A 23350-nucleotide genomic window follows, 5' to 3' on the forward strand; every position below is an offset into this window, starting at 1 on the left:
TGTCGGACTTCTACGCTAATCTATACACCTCCACCATTCCTAATGAGCAGAACGATTTGTACTCATATCTAGAATCAATTACTGGTTAGACAGAGCGCATGGAGATTATCTTGATGAGCCTTACACAGTAGAGGATATTGTATGGGTGATTCACAGCCTCCCTTATGACAAGGCCCCAGGCCTAGTCTTCTACCTAACTCCTTCTACAAAACTTACAGCGACTTATTGGCCCCACTATTATTAGCAGTCTATCAGGAATCATTAGAAAGGGGATGCCTCCCGCCCTCGATGAGGGAGGCCGCAATACTGACACTATTGAAACCTGATAAAGACCCCACAAGTCGGGATTCTCATCGCCCACTGTGAGAACTTTTCTTTGCCCTGCTCCACTATTTAGATCCCAAGACCCCTGCGGCAGCGGTGCTGCTGGATGCAACAAAACCATTTGATTCTCTTGAGTGGTCCTATCTTTTTAACATACTGGCCCGGATGGGTCTAAGCCTTACATTTATAGCCCAAATTAGACTCCTCTACTCTAGCCCCACAGCGAGGGTGAAAGTGAACGGCATTCTGTCAGGGAGCTTCCCCATTACTAGAGGCACTAGACAGGGATGTCCCCTATCCCCGCTACTCTTCGCCGTAGCAATGGAACCCTTGGCTGCTTGTATCCGACAGCATCATGCTAACAGAGGGGTGGGTTTCTCTAACAGGGGCCTTACGATCTCACTTTACACTGATGACATCACGCTTTACACAAAGAATCCAAAAGATAACATTTCTCCCATGTTACGCGAAATGACCAGGATTGGTGGGCTGTCCGGAATCCAGATAAACTGGTCAAAATCCACGGTCTTTCCTTTGACAGAAAGTGTAACCCCCTTCTCATTGGATTATCCTCTTAAATGGGGGGAGGGTCCGGTAAAATACTTGGGTGTCTTGTTGAGTCGGGACACACAGGAACTGTGGGCGTGCTGTGTGTTGGTAGGAGGGGAAAATTGATACATGGTCATGTCTGCCAATCTCTAACTGGATGCATTGCCATAGCCAAGATGGTTGTGCTGCCCAAGTTCCTATATGTTTGTAAAACTTCCTATGATCCTCACTCACACTTTTCTACAAAAGCTCAGGTCCCTGATGATACAACTGGTGTGGCCTGGGAAGCAGGCGCGCATAGCCTGGGAACTTCTTACCTCTGAATCAGGGAGGATTGGGCGCACCAGACATCCCTATGTATGCATACTGTGCGCAGGCTCATTTTTTACATCATTCAGTCTTTCCTACCCCATTTCAGCCACATATAGCTATTGAATTGGACAGAACTGCGCCTATTCCATTAAATGTAGCAGTTCTTCTCCAAATTCAAAAGGCCTAGAAATGAAATCGATACTACAGAAAAAGCTTAGATGGGCTTGGAATGGGTTGTGCACTAGGGCTAGACACGGTATATTATTGGCACCCTCTATCTCTTTGCGGTACTGGCGCTGGCGGACAGGGAGGAGGTGGTCTGGTCTGAAAGTCTGGGATGGGGGACCTTTGCTGACATATACCCAGAGGATAAGTTTATCCCTCCTTCGGTGGTGCAGGAGGCTGATAGGTCGTACTTCTCTGACCTGCTCTTATATTATACGATCTGGGCCAACTGCCGTAAACTACACAGCTCCTTCCCTGCCCCTCCGCCAACTCTGCCAACACTAGAGCAGGTGCTGGCTAAGTCTTCCCAGCCTAAGCTCATAACGAGATTATACAATGCCACGCAAGTCCCTTTCCCCAATCACCAAACATAAATCGGTTTAGGGATGGAACGAGGAATTACCTTTGCCTTTGTCGGAGAAACAATGGAAATTCTGCTGTGGCCAGCTAGAGATGCTTTCCCTAAACTACAAGCTCCGTTTAATAAATTTTAAATTTCTGCACAGGTATTATAGAATGCCACCTCAGCTTTTCCACATGGGCCTGCACGAAGATGCCAATTGCTGGAGATGCAATTCCCCCCAAGCGCCTTTCCTACAGCTAGCATGGCACTGTCCCAGGATAGCTCAATTTTGGGGTGGGTTTTTTACAGCAGTGAATGTGATATTGGGCACTAGATTGAAACCATCACCCCTCATGGGCATACTTGCTTACACGAAAGATGTTCCTGCAGAGTCTAGACGTTTATTGGCGAGGTTACTTTTACTGGCGAAGAGAAGGGTGGCTGTGGTCTGGGGGAGAGCGGGGAAACTGAAAGTTAAATCTTGGGTTGCTGCTGTTACACACTGCCAGGAGCAACTAGAAATATTTGGGAGCTGAAGCCAGCAACTCCCAGACCTCGTGATATCGGGGGTCCCTTCCAGGAATGGGCTCGGGCTCCATCAAATGTCAACGAAACTGAACCCTAGGGGAAGTCCATGTATTTTAACGTTGTCGACTTGAGCCGAAGACAGCTAGGCCAAAATTGTGGTTGTTGGGCTTGTGACCTTGGGAAGTTAGAATATTGAGCTTTCTATAAATGTACTCCTATTTTGTCACCTGATTGGCAGGAAATGTGTTGCTAGATTTGTCATCTGGCTTGTGATTACTGTTTTTTTCTTTTAGAGCTGCACTGGTTTGCCCCCTAAATTAGTGTTACCTTTCGTAATTTTCTTTGTTTCTTCTCCAGTTCTTTTCTTTTTCCCTTTTGCTGTTTCTCTTCAACTAAGCAACTCCAGAAATACTGCCTTGTCACATGCGTGATTTTATAGGGAGTTTGCGATTGTAACATGTATGTATCAATACACACTGTACTGTTGTCTCTTGTTCTTCACTAAAATTGTTAAAATAAAAAGAAAATGTGGTGTTATCTACAACATTGCCGTTTAAGGTTTCTTGGCTTTCACAAACAATTCTGGTTTCTTTTGCCGATGTAATTCTATTTTTTCACAGTCTTGATAAATTGGCACCAATCCAATTTTCGCTGATAGCACTCATAGTTCAGAAACCAAAATTGTTACTGCTAGAAAATTAAGCTAAATCTTTGCTCTCGCTCATTACCTGTATGTGATTCTGACCCTTTTTACTGGACATGAACAACGGGAGGTGTGATACACTTAAATCAAAGCCCCATTTCCAGCTTGCTGAGCTTTTCTGGAACCATAGTGGATGTAGCCCTGAAGAATATCTGCATGTAAAAAGAGGCTCCGACAGTCACCCAGGGCAGAGGGAAAGTATTTGCCTTCAATGAGCTTTTAGTGACACACGGCTCTACTAATCGTTGATGAAATCATGCGATCCTGTTCGTCCTGATGCTAGCAGAGTCATGCCCATCCAAGAAGAGGCTATGCAAATGAAAGTTGGCAGAGGTCATCTACCCTGGTAATAGTAGATGGGTTTATGTCTCAGAAGATGTACTGGTAAAAAGTCTCAGACATGGCTTCGGGTACAGTACTCTGAGAAGGGGTTTGCCCATCTCGGATGCCAGATTGTTTATGCTTCCCTTGTCAAGGGGTTTTCCTCCAAGAAGAGGCAAAGCCGGTTGCTAATGGCAGAGAGACTGCCAATATTAGCCCATAGTCTAGGATCAGTCTGAAAAGAGGAATTCACCATAGTAGATGGCAAAGTCTCTCCAATGTGGTCTTCTTACAGTGCTCGCCAGCGAAAAAGACTCTGCCAATCACGGATGGAAGTCTTAGACAAGATCTTCATCTGACAAAAGCTCTACTGCCCATTGATGTAAAACATCTTGCTAAATTTGTAGTACAGCTACATGCATTCCTGTGCTCAGGTGCTCCGAACAAAACCAGGTATGTCCCCAGATGTAAAGAAGTGGGAAAAGACAAAGGAGCTAGCTTAGTTGAGCTCCAGATACTGATTGGCGGCATCTATGCCACGAATTAGTTAGGCGCAGTTCTGCGCAGTACACTCCGGAGTACTCTCTCACGACCCCGATGCACCGACGGTGCTGGGGGCATAGGGGTGACTACAAATGTGTTGCAGATCCAATAGCACCTCCCCTCCAGTGCACACCCCTGTTGTGAGATTGGCACAAAGTAGCCGAACCTGAAAGAAAAGCTGGGCGCTCCAAGACCTAAGGCGAGATCGAAATCTAGGAAGCAGGGAGTACTCTTTTTACTCCCCTGTGCACGACTTACACACACGATTAGATACTGTACTGTGCTCAGTAAGACTCACAGTGCAGATTGGGGAAGCAAAGTACCTGGGGAGTACATAGTCTGATCATAATCCTTTATGGGTGGAGCTGGACTGGGCCACATAGCGCCCATAACTACCTAGCGGCCTTACCCTAGCGACCTTTATGAAGCCACCTTTAGGGACTTCCCTGGATAATGTGATTGCAGACCACTTTGCCACCAAGGCGAGTACGGCCTCCCACACAGACTTGGAATGGGACACGTTTAAAACGCTGGAGACAGATGGCCTTCCTGACAAATTTAACCAGACCTATGCTACCCATTTGGGCCCACAACTGGCCGAAATGTATTCTAATGCACTAGACTGCGGACACATCACAGATCCGACCAGGGAGGATCTCGTAGTCTCCAGCCCAAACCGTCAAGTGATGCCCTGAACGCGACAGCCAATTGTCCCTTGTTAATGCTTAATCTGGGTTATGAGATCTGTAGCAAAGTCCTGACGAAGAGGCTCCAGCCTCACCTTGCAGCATTCGTGCAGGAGGACCAAAACAGGTTAATTCTTAAGGTAACACCTCACAACATCCGACGTCTATATTCTTGATGAAATGGATAAGGAACAGTTCCCAAAGGCTTTGGTAATCATCGAAGATATATGGTAAGCCTTTGACTCATTTCAGTGGAACTACCTTCAGGCAGTCATTACCCAGATGGCCATAGGGGAGGGATGGAATATATGGGTAATGCTACTTTATGCAGACGCGCGAACATGTGTATGCAAGGGCAGGTGCATCTCGGACCCATTTGGGGTCCACCGAGGTACGCGTCATGCAGGACAAGTTGATTTAGTCAGGACACACATGTATCCACAATACTCGCCACACTGCAGGGTCTCATCTACTGATGTGTACGAGACTCAGTTTGTATTTAGGGGAAAGCGCCAGCGTCCAGGTGCAGCAGTATTTCCAGCATTTGTCAGTTAGTGTGGGATCTGTCTCCAGCCTTCAACCGCCCCGGAAGTAGTCACAGCGCTCCGTCCCGCATCATGCTGTGTCTGGTAATCAGGGAGGGAAAGGCGTGCATGCAAGGCAGTCAGGCCCGGGGGTTCTCGCGGGAACGTATGGTGTAGCATTTTGTAGGCAGTTTGCAGGTGCTACTACAATAAAGCATTAAGGGGTACGCCCCCCAGGCCAGGTCCGCACCACCTGCTACTCAATGAAGGTACCATCAGAATATGGGTCCCCCATTTTTTTGAGGCCTTGATCGAGCCATCTGCCCGCGAGCTCGGCCCTCTATCTAGGTTGAGGGGTAGCACTGGATTGCGCTTCACCTGTAGTTTAGCCTAATAGAGACAGTCCACCCGTGTTCGTCGTCGCAGCCATTCCCAGACCCACACAGCACAGCAAATTGTCACTACTGCACCTCTGGCACGTCTCGGCAGTGTGTATATAACGGTACTCAGGGGGGAGGGAGGGGGCACGGAGAAGCATTGTCGCTTCCACCGTTGTATGTAGCAGGAACGGTGTGAGATCAACCAGTGGTGCGCTGTTTAGTTCAAAGTCAGGGGTGTAGAGGCTTCCTGCTCAAACGGGAACATCAGCATCTCCCAACCAATCTGTACTGTTTACCGACCCAAATCATTCAGGTCATGTGACCGACTACAGCCAAATAAGGCTCTAGTGAGGGGGGTTGGGAGGTTGGCAAAGAGGTAGAGGAGATTAGAAAGGACCACCATCTTGGCAATGTCTATCCTTCTCGCCAGTGACGGAGGCAGGCCAGTCCACATGGGGACTCTCCTCCAGCTTCTCAACCAAGGTACCATAGTTCTCCCCCCACAGCTGGTCCAAGTTAGTGCTAACCCAAATGACCAGCTATTGGATGGATGCTCCAGCTCACTCAAGGGAACTCCGTCGGAAAGCAAACAGTCGTTCCTGCCAGTCAATAGGAAGATGACAGCTTTGAAAAGATATACATTGTTTTAATGCCTAAAGTGGCCCAGAGTGAAAACGCACCGCCTACCTAGAATTAAAATGAAAACTAGTAAACCAACACTTACCGCCTTAAGATTCTGTGAGATGCGCACACTGGTGCCCCATATATCCCGCCAGCAATCTTTAGGCTAGTAATGTAGAACCCAGAAATAAAGCATTTCTTTTTGTAGCTACAATTGTGTCCATCAACTGGAGGAAGTCTCAATGCCTCAGACCCAGAGGAATAACACAATTGCTTGACTCAATACAAATAGTTGTTTTAGAGCTCTGCAGTTTATCAGGTCTTTGCATGAGGAAAACATCCAACCAAGGCTTTTACTTTGAATTCTACAAATTTTCTTTATTCCAATATGAATTCAGGACTTAAACTGCCAGAATAAAATGTAAATATTGGATTGGACGCACTACCAGGCTTGGGAAAACGCAAGCGCCATGATTTTTTAATAATATAGACTCAGATTTTGACAACGATTGGAGAGCATTTGTGTGACTTGGAAGACCATATATTGCATGCGAGTTTTACCAACTACTGTGAATCAGCAAGGACAAGAAGGACCCCCTATCCTGGGACAGACGAGGAAGCACCCTATTTTCAGGCTGCAAATCTCCTCCTCCAAGCAGTGCAGATTTAGGCTTGGTGTCCAAATCTAATTACCCCACCCTTCCCTGAAGCCCGCAGCTTGTGCTACTCCACACAATCTTCTGTCGTTTTAGTATACGGCTAGGCGTCTTCTCCGTGCTTCTGTAGATGTTGTTAAAACATGGTAAAATATCACTCAGCAAAACCCTTTCTTTGTCTTTAGTATTTCCCTGTTGCACACAATCACACAGCTTTGTGAATTGATCATTGTTGCAAGCGTCAATTGTATACTGCAGAGGAACGTGTCATATCCTTGCACAGCTCAGGTAGTCAGCCATCCTTTAAAGGTCGACTCATTCACTGGCATCAAATCAAGCAGCATTAACTCTTGGTGTAGTGCTTTGAAATGGAAAGCCAGCTTTAGCAAGCTACATTCCAAATATTTGTCCATATAACTCTTAAATATGGAATGCGGATGACAGCTTAAGTGTACTGCCTTTTTATTCTAACTCCCCTCAGCGAGTTGCGGGTAAGGAAAACAAAGGTGGTGGGTGGAAAGGCTGAATTGATCTCAGTTACTGGTAATTACTTAGGCCACATTCCAGTCCATTGTTTTTTCACCCTATGCCACTCTAGATGGAGACCGGTCATACATAACTGACAGGCTAGTTCTGCTCTGAAGGGGAAGCAAGCAACCCCAGGCTGGTTTTGGTCTATTGCTTTTTATATTGCAGCACAACCATCCTCCCCTTGGGCATTACAACACGGCAGCAATCTCTACGGAACAGCTGCACTTCCCAAACCGCATAACTATTTGCCCATGATTGGATCTAATTTTAAAACATTGCATTGCCACTTTAGAGCCAGATCTATATGTGGCTACATAATCCTTCTCTGGGTGGACGGAGTCTAAAATTTGTACTCCCATTCAGTGGGAATCATATCACTATATAATCCTGAAATACAGATTTAAAAACATTAAAAACCTACCTTTTCAACTGGCAGTTAAACAATTGTCCCTGATCCTCTCGAATAGTTAGTTACTGGATCTTTAGAGCCTTTTACTAATCTAGGATCTCTTTGCTTGAAGCTTACCTCACCCACCCTCCTGTTTCTACCTCTGCATCTTTTTCTTTGAGCGTTTACCTGACTGATCTAGTCTCCTTATTGCAACATTCTGCAAACTGACTTTTTTAGTTGCCTACCATCACCATTTACAAAACCACCTGTCTAAGCTACAACCCGACTACACCTATTGTCTGCCTACTCCCTTTTGCTGCTCATTTATTATTGGTTCCCCTACTAATTTCCCCAGGTCTTAATTTGCCTAGCTCGTCCCACCTTCGATCTTTTAAATCTCTTGCTCATCATGGTTTATTGTAGCTTTTCAGAAGTTTCTAGTTCCATATAATATTGAAGATGGATATGCCCAGACATGGGTCCCTTGCTCACTGTGCCACTGGATTCAAGCTAGGCTGGCTGATGAAGGATAATACCCAGAAACCGCCCCCATGATGCTGGTTTCCGTTCCAGGGAGGATCTGGCTTGGCAGTTCGGTCTGGACTGTTCCCATGAGGCTCAGGGTCAAGACTGATTTGCATATGGCTGGGTCTAAACTGGGGTGGCATGGTGAGCAAAAGAACGATGGATTTAAACCAGATCTCTTGACTGGGGGGTGAATGTATGATTTATTCAGCATTCCGTCCATCATTTGTTTGCGTAGCATCAAGTTGATGAGGACTCCGTAAAATCCCTTCCCCAATTGTTTCCAGAATGCCTCATTTTCAGTTTGAGTTTGACATCCCAATTGCCCTCTAATTGTTGCTGTGATTGGATCTATTCAACTTGCTGATGGTCGTCCTTTCCCACTTCTCAAAGTCTTTCAGGGTATTAGATTTTCACATTATGTGTCCAAGGTATGACAGCTTGGAGCTAGCCATCTACTCGGGTTTCATTTAATCAAAGATAATTTTGCTTGTTTTTCTGGCTTTGCCTGGTAGTTTACGAAGTCTCCTCCAACATGACAGTTCAAAGGCACCACAGTCTCTTGTATAGGTCCGACCTTTATCCTAGTAGATACATCAGTGCGGTTAAAAATCTTTTCGAAGTCTTTTATCGCAGCTCTGACCAGTGCTAATTAATCTGCACCGAGTCTGGTATGCTAGGACATTGCACTTATGCAAACACATTCAGAGCACAACACACACCACACAACAGGAAAAGTAACACACAGCTCCAACAGGTGTCACAAAACTATGTATGCATGCGTATCGTATACTCAAGCTGCCTTCTTGCTTTACAGTGAGGCGGTTTGAGGCAGCATATAATCTGCATAAACTGTGAATGGCATATGTGACGTCACACGTCACACGTCACATTAGGTTAATAAAAATTACGGTACGAGGTTCAGCGGTGGTCAATTGTCTGCTTTTCCAATCATAAGACCGCATTAACAGGGGCGGAGCGCGTGAATGCTTGTGAATGTGCTCAGCAGCATGCCACGGGATGAAACCTCCCTGCCACGGTGCCGGACTGGCATATTAGCGAAGGCCCGGCCTGCAGGAGACGGACGCCTCTCCCAGCCCCGCTGCTGCTGTCGGAAGCAGCTGGTGACCTTTACCGCGCGGCGCCGACGGAAGAGGCCACGGACAGAGCGCGCGCAGGCACTTCCAGTCATTAAGTGAGCACGAGCCCTGGCCCGCACAGGAAGCAATACTGCTGGACAACGGCGCTGGCAGGGACCCAGCCCCGGGAGAGCTTTGTGAAGCACACAGCTTGCAGAAGGCTATTTACGGAGCGCAATGATATACAAGCCTCAAGGACGAGGCCAGGTGGAGGAAACCCCCTCCTGGCCGACTAACATCAGCTCCCCATCTGCACCATTAATAAGCTTTATAAATGTAAAGTTCCCATACCAACTTTCTGGTGCTCCCCTTGACCGTCTACATCTTCAACCACCACCTCGGTAAAGTTCACATCTCAGACATCTGCGTCGACGTCGACGTCCACGTCCCTAAACACTTTAATTATCTGTACGCTCTCCACTAACAGCGCATTAATCGGACAGGCAGGAGGCCACATCTCACATTCAGCTTCCCATCCTTCCAAAGGGGGTAAATTAAATACCATAAAGAGATCTAGAGTATCACCGACCTGCAAGCCACAGTGTGTGCGGGTACCATGGAGAGCACGAATTCTCTGGTAAAATAATCACTGACTAGGTAACAGTGCCCTTTGGGTAGATCACCGCCCACCGAACTTGGAACATGATCTGGTTAAAAACATGCAACTTTGGTGGGTGAGGGTCAACGCATCCTGAAAAGATATCCCTGGTGGCCCGCCTGGCCTACTGGCAGAATCTTGCTTTGAGGGACCATTTTATGCACGCAATGTCACAATAAGTCTAAGGTATACATCAGAAAACAGTCTGTAGAGGATCAATCTGCTTCCTCTGGCACCAGGAGATAAATATGGACCAAGGCCTGAGTAAATACATTTTGTGGAAGTGAGGCAAGCAGCCAGAATTACACCCAACACCTCTGACAGCAAATCAAAACCTCTATGGTGGGTCTGCTCAATCTTCATGCATGAGAGTGTAGATTGTGAACGTTTGGGTTTCCTGCTCTGTTCTGTTCTGTTGATGGGACAGCATATCAGGAAGCCACAGCAGCTGTAAGATGCCAAGATTCAGCAGTTCTAAGTACCAGATCCTTCAGGCCCAATCCAGGAACTCCAGAATCGTCTGGACTGTCATGCCTGATTTTTTTTCAGGACCTGCGTGATGAGCAGCATGAATGCTAATGCATATAGGAGGTCGGAATCCCATGAAATGTGTAACATGTCCCCTGGAGATGCTTGAGAGAACTAAAGGAGACACTAGAAGACCAAGCCGTCTCAGAACCATCAATGTCGAGACAGAAGCCCTTATCTAAACATTAGGACAATGATGAGAAAGTCCTGAACTCTAGATACAGTTGCCATGCAGGCGTTCCCACTGCATCAGAGTGGCCCTGATAAAGGGAAGACTTTGATAAGGGCAAAGGCAGCCAATGGGCTTGATGATATAAAATTCCAGAGTACACAGTAATAACACTGTTGACTGTAAGGAATCAGAGATTAGCTTTAGCGAGCCCACCTTCAACAGCCAGCAGCAGAGATACCAGAATAAGTGGATCCTACAACCTGTGAATCACCGGCATGGCTGTAGCACAGAGCTACAGACCATGAAGAAACATCCACAGTCACAACCCACAGATGAGCTGGAGACTTCTTTTGTAGATAAAAGATTCCTTTAATAAATAAAAGGACCCACAACCACACCGACCACCAGAAGGCTCAAGGAAAGGCAGGCAACTGACATTCGCCTGAGCTTCCAGAACCCCCGCAAAGCCCACTAAAGCTACAGTTCCAAATAGGAATGTATCACATGTAAAGACAATATACATTGTCAAAACCAAATATAGCTATTAACGATTACTGTAAATAATATCATGATGTAAATACTACATCACCCAACTTTCCTTACAAAACAAAAGAAAGTTTAAAACATAAAGCAAATGCACAGTTTGAAAGGAAATAAGATCATACCCAAACTAAGTGAGCATAGATAACAAACAATGCCTAGTATCAAATTAAGAATGCATTACAGATTTATATTCCACAAATATTTATACAAACAAATCAGTAAGAAATGGATGCAGTCACGTTCCTGCAAATAGAAGGCAAATTAAAACAAGACATAATCACACAGCTTGGGAGGTCATTTGATTGTACGTAAGATTCGTGTGAACACAGGTTCCAGCAAACTCTCAGCAGAGCTAGAACACGGACCACCATTTTCAACCCCGGTCATTGTACTAGCAGTTTACCTACCATTAACATTACCACTGTTTGTTGAGGCATCGTTTGAAGAAATATTCTCACTGATCTCTAAGGAAGGCAAGTTGGAAGTCTGAGCACTGCAGGACCAAGTATCATTAGTGTCAACGGCAGACAACTCAGAATTCCTAATATCCTTATTAGGAACATCAGACGACAACATAGAACTTCCAGTGTCCTTATTAGAATACATACACTTGAAAACATCTGCTTGTGAATTAGATATAGGAACAATATTGTCTCTATTCCACCACCCAGTCCCTTCCAGCAAGACAGAAGCTTTACTAGACTTAATTACTTTCCCAGATAACGAAAACTTGAACTCTACGTTGTAAACTCTGAATGGTTTTCTAATCAAAACCCAATCATTCACATCAACAATGACATCCTTGACACACTTCCTGTTGTCCTAACAACAGAGCTTGTTGTTTATCTAATACTTTACTCCTCATACAAGTCATTACTTTTAGATGCTTTTCCCCGGTCCATCACAATTTCTGACATCCATTCCGGTGTTCATTTAGGTCTGGGATTCCTACCACATAGTAGTTTCAAAGGAGTTATTCCCTTCGTAGAATTTTGGGTCGAAAGGTACGCCCAAATTGTATCTTGAAGAAATTGAGAAACATAAATGCTAGCTGTTAAGGCGGTTTGAATACCTTCTTTCAAAATACGATTAGCCCTCTCAACCAAACTACTGGATGAATGGCTATATAAGGCCACTGCGTTTCATGTGTGTTTTCATAAAATCAGTCATGAGACTTGACACAAAAGGCACCCATTGTCTGTTACACTAGTACTCGGGGAACCCCATACTCAGAATAGTTTCTACCGAAAAAAAAAATAACTGTGTTCGAAATGGCAACTTCTACAAAAGAGTAATAAATACATTTAAAAAAAAGAATCTACAGCTACTATAAAGGTACCTTTTGTCCCTAGGCAATACGTTGAATGGTCCCAAAAAATCCACAGCTAGTTTCTCCCAAGCTGTCTCTGGAAGAGGAACAGGAAACAAAGGTTTTGTGAGTCTTCCAATGTTTGTCAGAAACAATACACTGACAGCATTTATCAATGAAGTTAGCTACTCGTTTGTCTATATCAGGCCACCAATTTGTTAGCCTCAATTTCTTGCACGTCGCAGAAACACCCATATGTCCTTCGTAGGCAATACCAATAATTCTGGGGCCGATTAGGATGTCGGTCGGAAGCTTTCCGAACCGACATCCTTGGTCTAAACTCCGACCGCCTTTTTACAAAGAAGGCAGTGAGAGTTTAAACCAGCCGGTCATTTCGGTTGGATTCCAATGGGCTAAAGGAGCTAGTCAACCAGACAGAGGCTGCTCATAATCCCTTTAGGACGGCGCTTACGCCATTGATATTATAATGTCGGTTTCAGGCAGATGATTTAATCATATTAAAGCCCACTGGATAAATATCCAGTCCAGATATGGAATATTGCTGGTTAGAAGACATTATTGAATTTACAATCTCAATAAATACATTTAGAGCAATAGTCCATATTGTTTTTACAGAAGATGTGGTTGTGGGGCAGCCCTCCTTGGCTGGGTATGTGCTTAGCTATAAACCAAATATCAATTAGGTGGCCACTTGATTTTGGTGTCAGCACATTTTCTGAAGGATGTTGTAATGTTAGTAGCAACATGTATCTGGTTTGATTCTCATATAAAAATCCCAATTGCGATTTCTGCTTGAGCGTTTATTATAACCCTCAATGAACCATCTTTTAAAAATGAAATGAAGTTTGATTGTGTCTTTATATTTATGATGTTGCTTCAGGCGATTTTAATTAAAAATGTCACTTTGTAATTTGGATGAAGTAAAGAAAGATCAGCAGCTAATGTATGAAATAGCAAACTGAGCGACAGATGAAGGGAATTACTCTGATAGAACCAAACAGGTGTTTGTGAGAAGTTGGCCTGGTATATGCTGTCCACTAGTTAAAGTGGGCACCCTGTACCAGTCCAAACAACCCTTATTGATGATTAGGTTAAAGACAACCTTTATTGAAAGCTATCCTAGTGGTAGCTAGGGAGAGCAGCCTTCAGGCTAAGTCTTGAAGGAATGTAAAGCAGCTTGTTTTACCAGTTTAGAACCTCCCAAATGAAAGAAGAACCACACAAGGAATATATAAAATATATGTATTTATTACTAAACACTCTCTACTAACCTCTTTGTTCTCTAATCTCATAAAGCACACAATATTAAAATCACTAGAACGACAGTAAATAGCACAATACTCAGTGGGCTCCAGGGGGTAGACCAAACCCTATACTAAGAAAGTGGTAGAACAATCACAACTTGACTAGACACAGTGCCTAGAGCACGTAGAATCGCTGGGACCCCAAGGAACCACCCAAGGTAGTGACACAGGAGACCCACAGAGGACGCGTGCAGTGTGTGAACACAGGAGCGAGCTCCGTACAATAATATGGGAAAGTCGCGGTTGGAATTTTAAAGATTAAGGACACTTAGGAGAGGACTTTAAGCAAACCCACTTAAACATAGAAGGTTCTAAGGCCAGCACCCTTGAGAGTACTGAGATACCTGCGTTACCTATCCCAGAGGAACCGGGTGCATAGGGGTCAAGTGAGGTCAGAAACCTTCGTTGTTTTCAATGAGATGATGCGGAAAAGTGCTGCTGCCGTGAAGATGAAAAGTGTACGGTGTGATCCAAGCCTGGATCCGAGGTGAGATGAACCTGAAAGCAGAGGGGATAGAGTCTGGGTCACTTCACAGTGACCAGGGGCATGATAGACTAATACCCACCGATGTCGGGTGTTTCAGGTGAGAAGAGGTGAAGCTGGACTCTATAGCCACGGGGACCAAGAGACGTCGACTACGACCAAAGTCCGGAGGTGAGCTGTCCCACGAAGGACGTCAAGTGCTGGGGGTCAGTGTCCGGATTGAACACCAACAAGCCTTGGCACATGCAACCCACGCGGGCAGAGGAAAGATGCTTCTGTGAGGACCAGCAAGGTCCTGGGGACTCTTCAAGCTATGGAGAGTCAGGGCACGTCTGGAGAAACCAGGAAAGCCCATGGAAAGTCAAAGTTACCTTCACAGGGACCCACAGGCCAACGGACCAGGGATCGCGAAGGGACCTCAAGCTGAATCACGAAATACCAGCCCAAGGAACACTTATGGAGTGTAGGCTGGAAATCTTCGGTGGAATTACTGCTCGGGGTCAGGACTACAAGTAGCCCAAAGCACAGCCTCAGGGATCACGAAAAGCATATGCTGCTGCAAAAGTACACGGTGCATAGAGGTTCGGGTTGCACAGTCCCCTAGAGGGATACGGGCCTCAGAATTGCTGAGAGCACAGATCAACCTCAGAGACCTCGGGAACCCACCTAGTGTGTTGCAGAAATCTTCAGAGTTCTCAGGAGCTTGGGAGATGCAAACCGGCCAGATGCGTTTAGGTGCCTGCCTTGCAGGGGAGTAACTCCTTTACTCCAAGGGAGATTCTTCAGTCATCCAGCGTCGTGCAGATCGAAGTACTTGGTATCTGTAGCAGAGTTTAGTCCAGGTAAAATCTAAAGTCCTTTAGTCAGGGGTTCCTACTTTATACCCAAGGAAGGGGTGGGACAAACTCTGGGGACCCACCTATGGGAGGGTCAGGACAGAGGGGCGGCTACACCCATGTCCTTTGTCCAGTTTCGCGCCAGAGCAGGAGCAAATGGCTCCTGCAACCGGTTTGAGCTGGACTATGCACAGGAACACCAAATTTGCCCCCAGTGCATACATCAAAGCACTCTGAGTGCACCCACCCCCAGCCCCAATACACTAAAGCCTGTCTGGGAGGTGGTCACACCTCCCTGTGACAGGAAGCCTATTGTCAAGCCTTCCCCTGCTCGAGCTTGGCTCAGCAACAGGAGGGCAGACTTGTGTCTGTGGCTGGCAGCATCCATTTTATGATTCCCAGGTCGAGAAGGCTGGTACCGGGTAGCCCGGTATGTCACAGTTGTCCCTCTAGGAGGGTGGAATCATACCTCCCCCGTCAGTTACTGGCGGGGAGGTATGATTCCAAGGTGTTTGACACCAAACACGACATGTTTCTATGCAGCCGTTTTAAAGTTAGCATTTACCGCGAGGTTATAATGCACTTAAGGATATATGGTTGGCTGCATCACAAACAAACCCGGAAAATAGGTTCCGAAGGCTGCAGAGGGGCTCTGCTCATGCAGATGCACCCTCTAACATAAAACCCAGCACCCTGCCTTCAGGATTGATAAGGCCTTAGGGGTGACTGATAGGCTTATATGTGCAGTGATATAGAATAGATATAGTGAACCTATATCTAAGTAAGGGGTGCATGCACCACCTTAACCAGGCTGCTGTAGCAGAACTGTGGTGTCATTTTGAATGGTCTCTCAGGGTGGCACAATACATGCTGCAGCCCCTAGGAGGCCTCTGGGGTACCTATGCCCTGGGTACATAGTATACCATATCCTAGGGACTTATAAGTGTACCCCAGTATCCAAACTTGAGTGTACCTAAAGTACATGCAATCAATTTAGAGGAGAAAGCAGCTGGACTGGGCCCTGGATAGCAGGACCCCAGTCAATCTAAGTCGAAAACAGTGAAACATGATAAAAAAAAATGGGGGGTAAATATAATAATAATAATCCACATTTGTAAAGTGCAAACAATCACCCGTAAGGGTCTCTAGGCGTTGGGGGCCGTCGGGAAGATTAAGCAAGCTATTGCCAAGAGTCACATGGTGCTGGGCTAATCTGCCGCCGGTGCCGGGGATCGAACCGTGATCCCCAGATTCCGGAGTCAGTCACCCTGGCCGCGGCGTCACACCTCTTCACTACAAGAAGCAGCTCCTACTCTCCTACAGTGTTGTTAATCTTAATTCAGAACAATCTAATTAATATTAATTGCTGCTTTATGTGCGACAGTCCAGCTGCACCTATGTTTGGACATAGCAAACAAGTAACCACAATCGTTCACTCATTTGTCCCATTGGATGAGTTCAATTTAATTGAAGATTTCAGCGTGGTTGACCTAAGAGCCAGCGATCATTTTGATATGGTGACAACCTTAATGAGAAAATATTTAAAAAGAGCAAAAGGCAGCACTGCAATTAAACTTGGTTTATAGTCAAGAAATATGTTACAATCTCTGAAAATAATCTTCAAGAATTGTTTAAGATTAACATTGGAAAGCTGCGGATACGCACTTTTGGTTTGTGATGCAGAATGGAATGACCCGCCTATAAACAAAGTTTTGCATTGTTTGAAAGCTGATTTTAATCCTCAGACCACCTCTAATATAACTAAAACTAAGGGGCATATCAACAACAACCGGCGATAATTATCTCTAAGCGCACTTAGCGCTAGGATAATTATCGCCGGATAGCGTGAATTTTTATCTCTGAGATAGCGTGCTATTAGCAACACTTATCTCAAAAGCGATAAAAATCCTCACGCTAACAGGCTAACGTGAGATTATCGCTGGAAACCCAGCGATAGTCTCACGTTACCTTGTTGATAGGGACAGGCAAACTTAGCCATGATATCCTCCTTCCATAGGATATCATGGCTAAGTCCGAAAAATACCAGACGTAAAAAAGAGCGTTAACCGCGGTTAGCGCTGCTTTTTTTGTCTCTAACAGGGTTAGCGACATTCTTGATAATAGGAGAAATGTCGCTTAGCGACATTTCTCCTATTATTTTACTCTGGAACGCCCCCTTTGCATCTCATTAGAGATGCAAGGGGAAGCGTAGAGTAAAAGGGTGCTAACATGCGAATTTGCATGTTAGCACCCTGTTGTTGATAGGGCGCTAGTTTTATCTCTCCTTTTTTGGCTTTTAAAGCCAAAAAAGCAGAGATAAAGCCCTTGTTGATATGCCCCTAAGTTTCCATTGGGGTGGTGCCATCAAGAGTGTTCTACTCTGTGAAAGAAACTAAACAGGGTACAGCGTATACTGTATAAAGACCGAAGTGAACCCTATGAGTGCAATCCGAGTATTCTTAAAAAACAATATCAGAAACGAATGTTCTATGAATATAACTGGTCAATAATGCTAGAAGTAAAAGTGCAAGGACATTCAAAACTATTATGGCATCTGGTAAATATTGAGTTAAAGCTTGGACGCGCCGGTATCTGAAGAACATAGGATCAGATCTATATAAAATGTATCCTATGCAATCCAAAAATGAATTTAATGTTGAACCTTCTGCAGATTCAAATTTAATGTTGCTGCAGGAAGTAGGTATGATAGCCGAGGAAATTAGCAACATGAAATCTTGACTATCAAGTGGACAGAACAGTCTTCCAGCTACACTGCTTAAGGCTGAACCCTTGTGGTGGGCTGGACATACTAAGTCCTTTGGTCAAAAGGGTTACATCCAGTGGGGTGATCACTCAACTTGTCACTTTCTGCTTGGTTTGAGGTTTTTTCACTTGGCGTTTCTTGAGAAACTATCTCACCACTCACCTGATTGCGATTATTTGGTCACACTGTTATGGCTATAAAAATACATTTCAATTTGGTTGAATTGAATGACACAATGAAATAGTGGTTGTTTTCCATCTGTTGTGTGTAGCGTCTAACAGGATGGTTTCTGTCCTAACTGAATTGTTAGGATTTTAATTGGCCCTGTATGGGATCTCCCTGCCCTACTATATTGTGCCTTTTCAAAAATGAGTTCCATGTGAGTGCTTGTTCCAAGTTCAGCACTTCTTGGTAACACAAATATCCCAAGTAGCACCAACAACAAATCACAAGCACTGGGAAAGCAAACACAGGTTTAGACCAGGTAAGACTATTTAAGATGTATGTTTTTTGTTGCAATGGTTGTGCGTGGTGCTCTGTGATACAGTCCCCCCCAGTATGTGAGGTAGCGATGGTTTTGTGTGGCAGTGGTGCCCTGTGGTTGCGCATATGTGGCTTAAAACGATGAGGTTTGTGCAAGTGTATTTGAGTTCATACAAACAGGCACATTTTACACCGCCCTCTCGCAGACTCTCTCACTGCATCCCTTTCTCGGAAGTTGAAGGCTGCCTAATGCTGTGATAAATGAAATGAAGAGGATGCCCTCAGCCATGCACACCCGCTCTGCCTTTAACATGGTTGTATCTAGTCTGACATCCATCAGCTTTCATCATTGTTCCCTAGTGGGCGCAGCTCCGCTTCGGTGTGGTGATCTTCCCTTCTAACCTTTCTGCGATGCATTCAGCGTCCTCAGGATCTGCTTCTATGCTCTCAATGCATCAGAGTGGAAATGGGTGGTCAGCTGCTAGGCGCTCCTGCGGAGGCCAGGAAATCAAGCAAGGGCAAATACAACTCACATTTTGGTGCATCATGCTAAAGCGAATAATCCATAATGGATCCTATCAGAAGGAGAGAAAATGTGGCAACTGTGGGACCTCTGTGTGAAACGGATTAACAACCCTGATCATTTAGTGGGATTGTGTGGTCCTTACACTGCGCTTAATATGGCCTTCAGCTGCAACATGAGACTCAACCGTCACAAACCACGTGTTCTTTCTCCTGGAGGGTTAATATTTCCTGCTACCCTTTAATAAGTAAACATACATTGCTATTCACACACAGCTTCCGGAGAAAAATGATGCATCACTGATGTTGCTTAATACCGAGATGTAACGCTCACTATCTAGTCGTCATGATCAAGACTGGTTGTCTACACTATGAAAAGAACAAACACATTAAAACAACTCCTAATTTAATGAATACACAACAGTCTCCTAAGGTGGTGTCATTACTTAACAAGTGCTCTTTTGGTTCAGGGAAGACTGGCGCTCCGTGCACCGGATTAAAGGAAAAACAAAACTTTCAATCGTAAAAGCAAAGCTCGACTTAATAAAAATTACGCAAAAGCTGCAGCTCCGGCCGTTACCGCCCCAGTACCTCTGAAGCGCCTCCACCGAGGTGCAGAGAGGTCCATTTCTCGCCCCATGGTTTCACCAGTTCTCCATTTCCTCCAGTGGACTCGGGCTGCGCTGCGCTGCGATGTGATGTTAGGTCGTATCCTCTTAGGACTTTCCTCGCCCTTTTACCTCCATCTCTCCTAAAGTATCCGCGGTGCCAGCTGCGATACACCTGCGGGCGCAGGAGAAGATCGAGGGGCCAGCAGCAGCCCCTCTGCCTTCAAACATCTCCAGCCCACCAGGGAAATGACCGATGGAAGAACTGGGCAGTCCGCGCTGCCCACAGCAAGTCATTAACATTTTAAACAAGCCTTTCCACGTGACAGGCATTTCCGTACTTACACTCCGGGGTGGCATCGGTTTACAGATGGGCTTACAGCTGGGCTGACGAGGTCTACTGCCGAGGAGATCAGGATTACTTTAAAAGAGCATTTCTTGGCCTAGACTGACATTTTCCTGCTTGTGTTCCTGGGTGGCATTGGTGTAGGAGGGGGACTGACTGGCTTACAGCGCTGTGGTAACCACACTAAGTAGTACTTTAGCTCTTCCTGGATCACAGTCGGTGGATCTCACATTTGGAACTCAATCGAGTCTCTGGTGTTTGTGGCCAACTTGGCAGGGAGTCTAGCTTGGTAAAATACACTCGTATTGCATTGTAACATGTATACAGTGGCACCACTTTACTCCCCCATGTGTATGGGTAGTGTGCTACACCATGTAGAGCGTAATGGAAGAGTCATCTTTGTTTTGATCTAATGTGGGGAGTGTTCCCATGCAGTGCGTGATGGCCACCAAGGTGCGTTTATCATGTTATGGGAAGCAACCCTTAGTAGCATGATCGATGTGAGTGAAAGGTGTTTTCAGTAAGCTGACAGCAGAACAGCTCTGCAAGTCCTTTCATGATACTTCTTATAATTATCAATCGGGTTTACAGTTAAAACCGATTTTAACCGATAAAACAGCACCAAAATTACTATTTGCTTTTCAGTAGAAACCAGAAAATACTGGATTTTGTTGCATTTTTACTGCTTTGGTGGCCTCCGGTATCAAAGCAGTAGAAGTGCAGGCTCTACCGCTAAGCACCTTTCTGTGATGGATTCTCCCAATATGACTGTTTGGGCTGTGGTAAGCCAATGAATATACCCTTTTGACCATTTGCAAGGTCCCTCAATTCCCTGTACCTACTTGCACACCCACAATTGGAGTATGGCGTGCCAAATATGGATTCAGCTCACTGAACCTTGCTCTATAGGCGAGTAGGTTCACAGCTGAACTAAGAGTATGGTTTCAGTCTAGGGGAAGAGGCACTACAGGACGCCATTATCCTTTACGGAGGGTTGGATGGAGCTTTGCTTTCTGAAAGCTCAAGTATCAAGATTGTGGCAACAATATTCACTGCACATACAATGCCTCTAGAATGAATGCCCTCCCATAAAGCACTCTAACACTTTTTTTATTTAATTTGTAAAGGACTACCTCAAAGGCATCTGGTGTATAAGTGAAAACTATTACACCAAGGGCTTATGGAATGTTCATCAATATTCAAGAACTTGGGGAGGATTTAAAACATATGGAAATAGAAACATTTGTAAAGACTTGCAGAATCTTAGGAGAGAGGGTTCGGCATGAATCACAGGAGGAAGGTTATTCTAAGCAAGTGCCGGTTTTACTGAAACAGATTCCAAGAGTGCATTCATTGACTCTTGCAAACCTACAAGTTGGTGTATAAATTGCAGATAGTGCAGCTTATAAACAGGGCTGTTGATGTCGGTTCATGTTTCTAAGTATATGCTGCAGACTGCGCAATTTCAGCAAACATAGGTACATGGACCAGTTCCAAGCCGACATACTGAAGTAGAACATGTTCATAATATGGCCCCAGGATACCATAGCTCAATTTTCATTCCTTCTGTTACTGTGTCAAAATGAAATGTGGACCAATGGTGCTGACGCCACCCCACCCCCACCTCCCCCAATTGGGGAGCATTAGTCGACTGGTATGGGCCCCAAGTGATGGCCTATAGCGGAGATTAATTCAAGCATTTCACTCATCACCTGTTGTTGGTGATCACTGAAAAAAGCATGTTAGCCAGTCCTGACCTTAGAGAATTTGAGCACATTTGCCAGATCAGAACAGGGCAAGTGCAGAAATCTGGCAAGCCTGTATCTTTTAAAAATAATGTAGATGTATAGTTAGGATGTTATGTAGGGAAGAACAAAAGACCTGAAAAAACGTATTTTCTACACAGGAAGCAGTGAAGGGTGTTAAGATGGACAGCAACATGGTCATATTCATGGATATCCACTAGAAGCCTTGCTGCAACGTTCTGAATTAGCTGCAATCTGTGCATTAAGTAAGCCGGAAGGCCTACATACAGTAGTCTAGCCTACTTATGATCACAGATTGTATCAGTTGACTCACTGGTTTGTGGTATGAAAGGAAGGATTTTCTTTAGCACCTTCATGGGGAAAAAAACCAGATTGCCATAAGTTTCTTGATGTGGGGTCATCTTTGGATCGAATCGTAAACCCAGATTGCAGGCAAATGGTCACTGGGATAAAACCGGTGCATAGCGATGGAGACCAGCAGGAGGCAATTCATGAAATCCAAGACCGTAAGTTTGTCTGAATTAAGTTGGAGGGAGTTAGTATTAATCGAACTAACCACCTCTACCAGACAACATTTAAAGGTCTCCTGCAGAGAATTGAGGTTGCCATCCATGTGCAAAATGATCTGAGCATATAAGAGCTCTTATAATAGCCTCTCTGAGTATTCCAGGGCTCATACTATAGTAAGGTCTGAATACTAGCAATTCCCTCATTTTGCTGTCTTTCCACTGATCTGCATACTGGGACTGGGGGTAATGGTAAGCAATAGTTCCAGGATTGGAATGCCCTTTTGAGTCGATGCTAAACTACTAACTTGTTTTAGGGGTTTTGACCAGTTCTGCTCTAATCTTTTCCCATACTTAGAAAGGTTTGAAGTGTACTCCTTGACAAGGGCAGAGGTAAAGCTTCTTCCAAATTTGTAAAAAATGTGGTTAGAGGGAAAGTAAACTTGTAAATGCTCAAAAGATTTTCGCTTGAGCCAATCTGCACATGCACATTTGCAGCCCGTGCTTAACTGGAGTTCACAAATATTTTCTAGGAGTACAATGTCTTGGCCTACTTCTGTAAATTCTTGTGAAAGCCTTAAATCTGCACTAATCCAAGGGCATGTACCAAGGATGCACTTTTGTGACCTTCGTGAACAGTATTAAATTAGGTCTGGCAATAACCAAGATCTTTTGTTTTTATTAAAATTGTATCTCTTGCTATCGGCTGGCTGTACTGTGAAAGCATTCTGCTCTTTGAAATGGAGCAGATCGGTACACAAAGGTTTGTTCAGGACCGGGAAGTACTGTGGCAATGTGCGCTTTTTACGACCAAAAAATATTTTTGCCAATGTCTGTAATAATGGCAAGGGCCTGGCAGCTCCCACAACAATAAAGTTTCATTAAAACGATTCCAAAACAAGACAAGCATTGACAAAAGCAAAAAGTTGACCACGAATGCCAGACCTATTGGCTTTGTCAATGTTTGCGGATTCCACACCCCAGCTGCTATTTACACAATAAAAAGTGTGGGGCAGGGGGCGGAGCATCCCAAGATCCTAAAAATAAGAGCAAAAGGGCATTAATTGAACAACCTGTGTTTCGGAGATTAAATAAATGATTCATCATTTTGGAAGGGTAGTGTGTGACACAGTGTCAAACACTGCTGACAAATCAACAAGGATGACAGCCAAAGAGCCCTCTGGTTCTAGTATCATAAGCATGTCACTGGCAGAAGCAGAAGCCATGAGCCCTGCCTCTATGCTTAAGGAGAGTCTAAA

At 45.0% G+C, this 23350-nt stretch overlaps 1 protein-coding gene across 5 annotated transcripts in view; it reads right to left on the minus strand.

Annotated features, from left to right (window-relative positions):
* Nucleotides 1–23350, minus strand: part of SH2B2 (SH2B adaptor protein 2) — a 505642-nt gene that overhangs the window by 419091 nt on the left and 63201 nt on the right. Inside the window, exon 2 of one of the 5 annotated variants that reach the window (XM_085649837.1) lies at nt 12482–12548. The exons of the other annotated variants lie outside the window; for them this stretch is intronic. The gene's annotated coding sequence lies outside the window, so the exon portion shown is untranslated. The remainder of the gene's footprint in view (nt 1–12481; nt 12549–23350) is intronic. 5 annotated transcript variants of the gene reach the window in all.

Source organism: Triturus cristatus, chromosome 3_2 (assembly GCF_964204655.1).
Source record: "Triturus cristatus chromosome 3_2, aTriCri1.1, whole genome shotgun sequence".
NCBI lineage: Eukaryota > Metazoa > Chordata > Amphibia > Caudata > Salamandridae > Triturus > Triturus cristatus.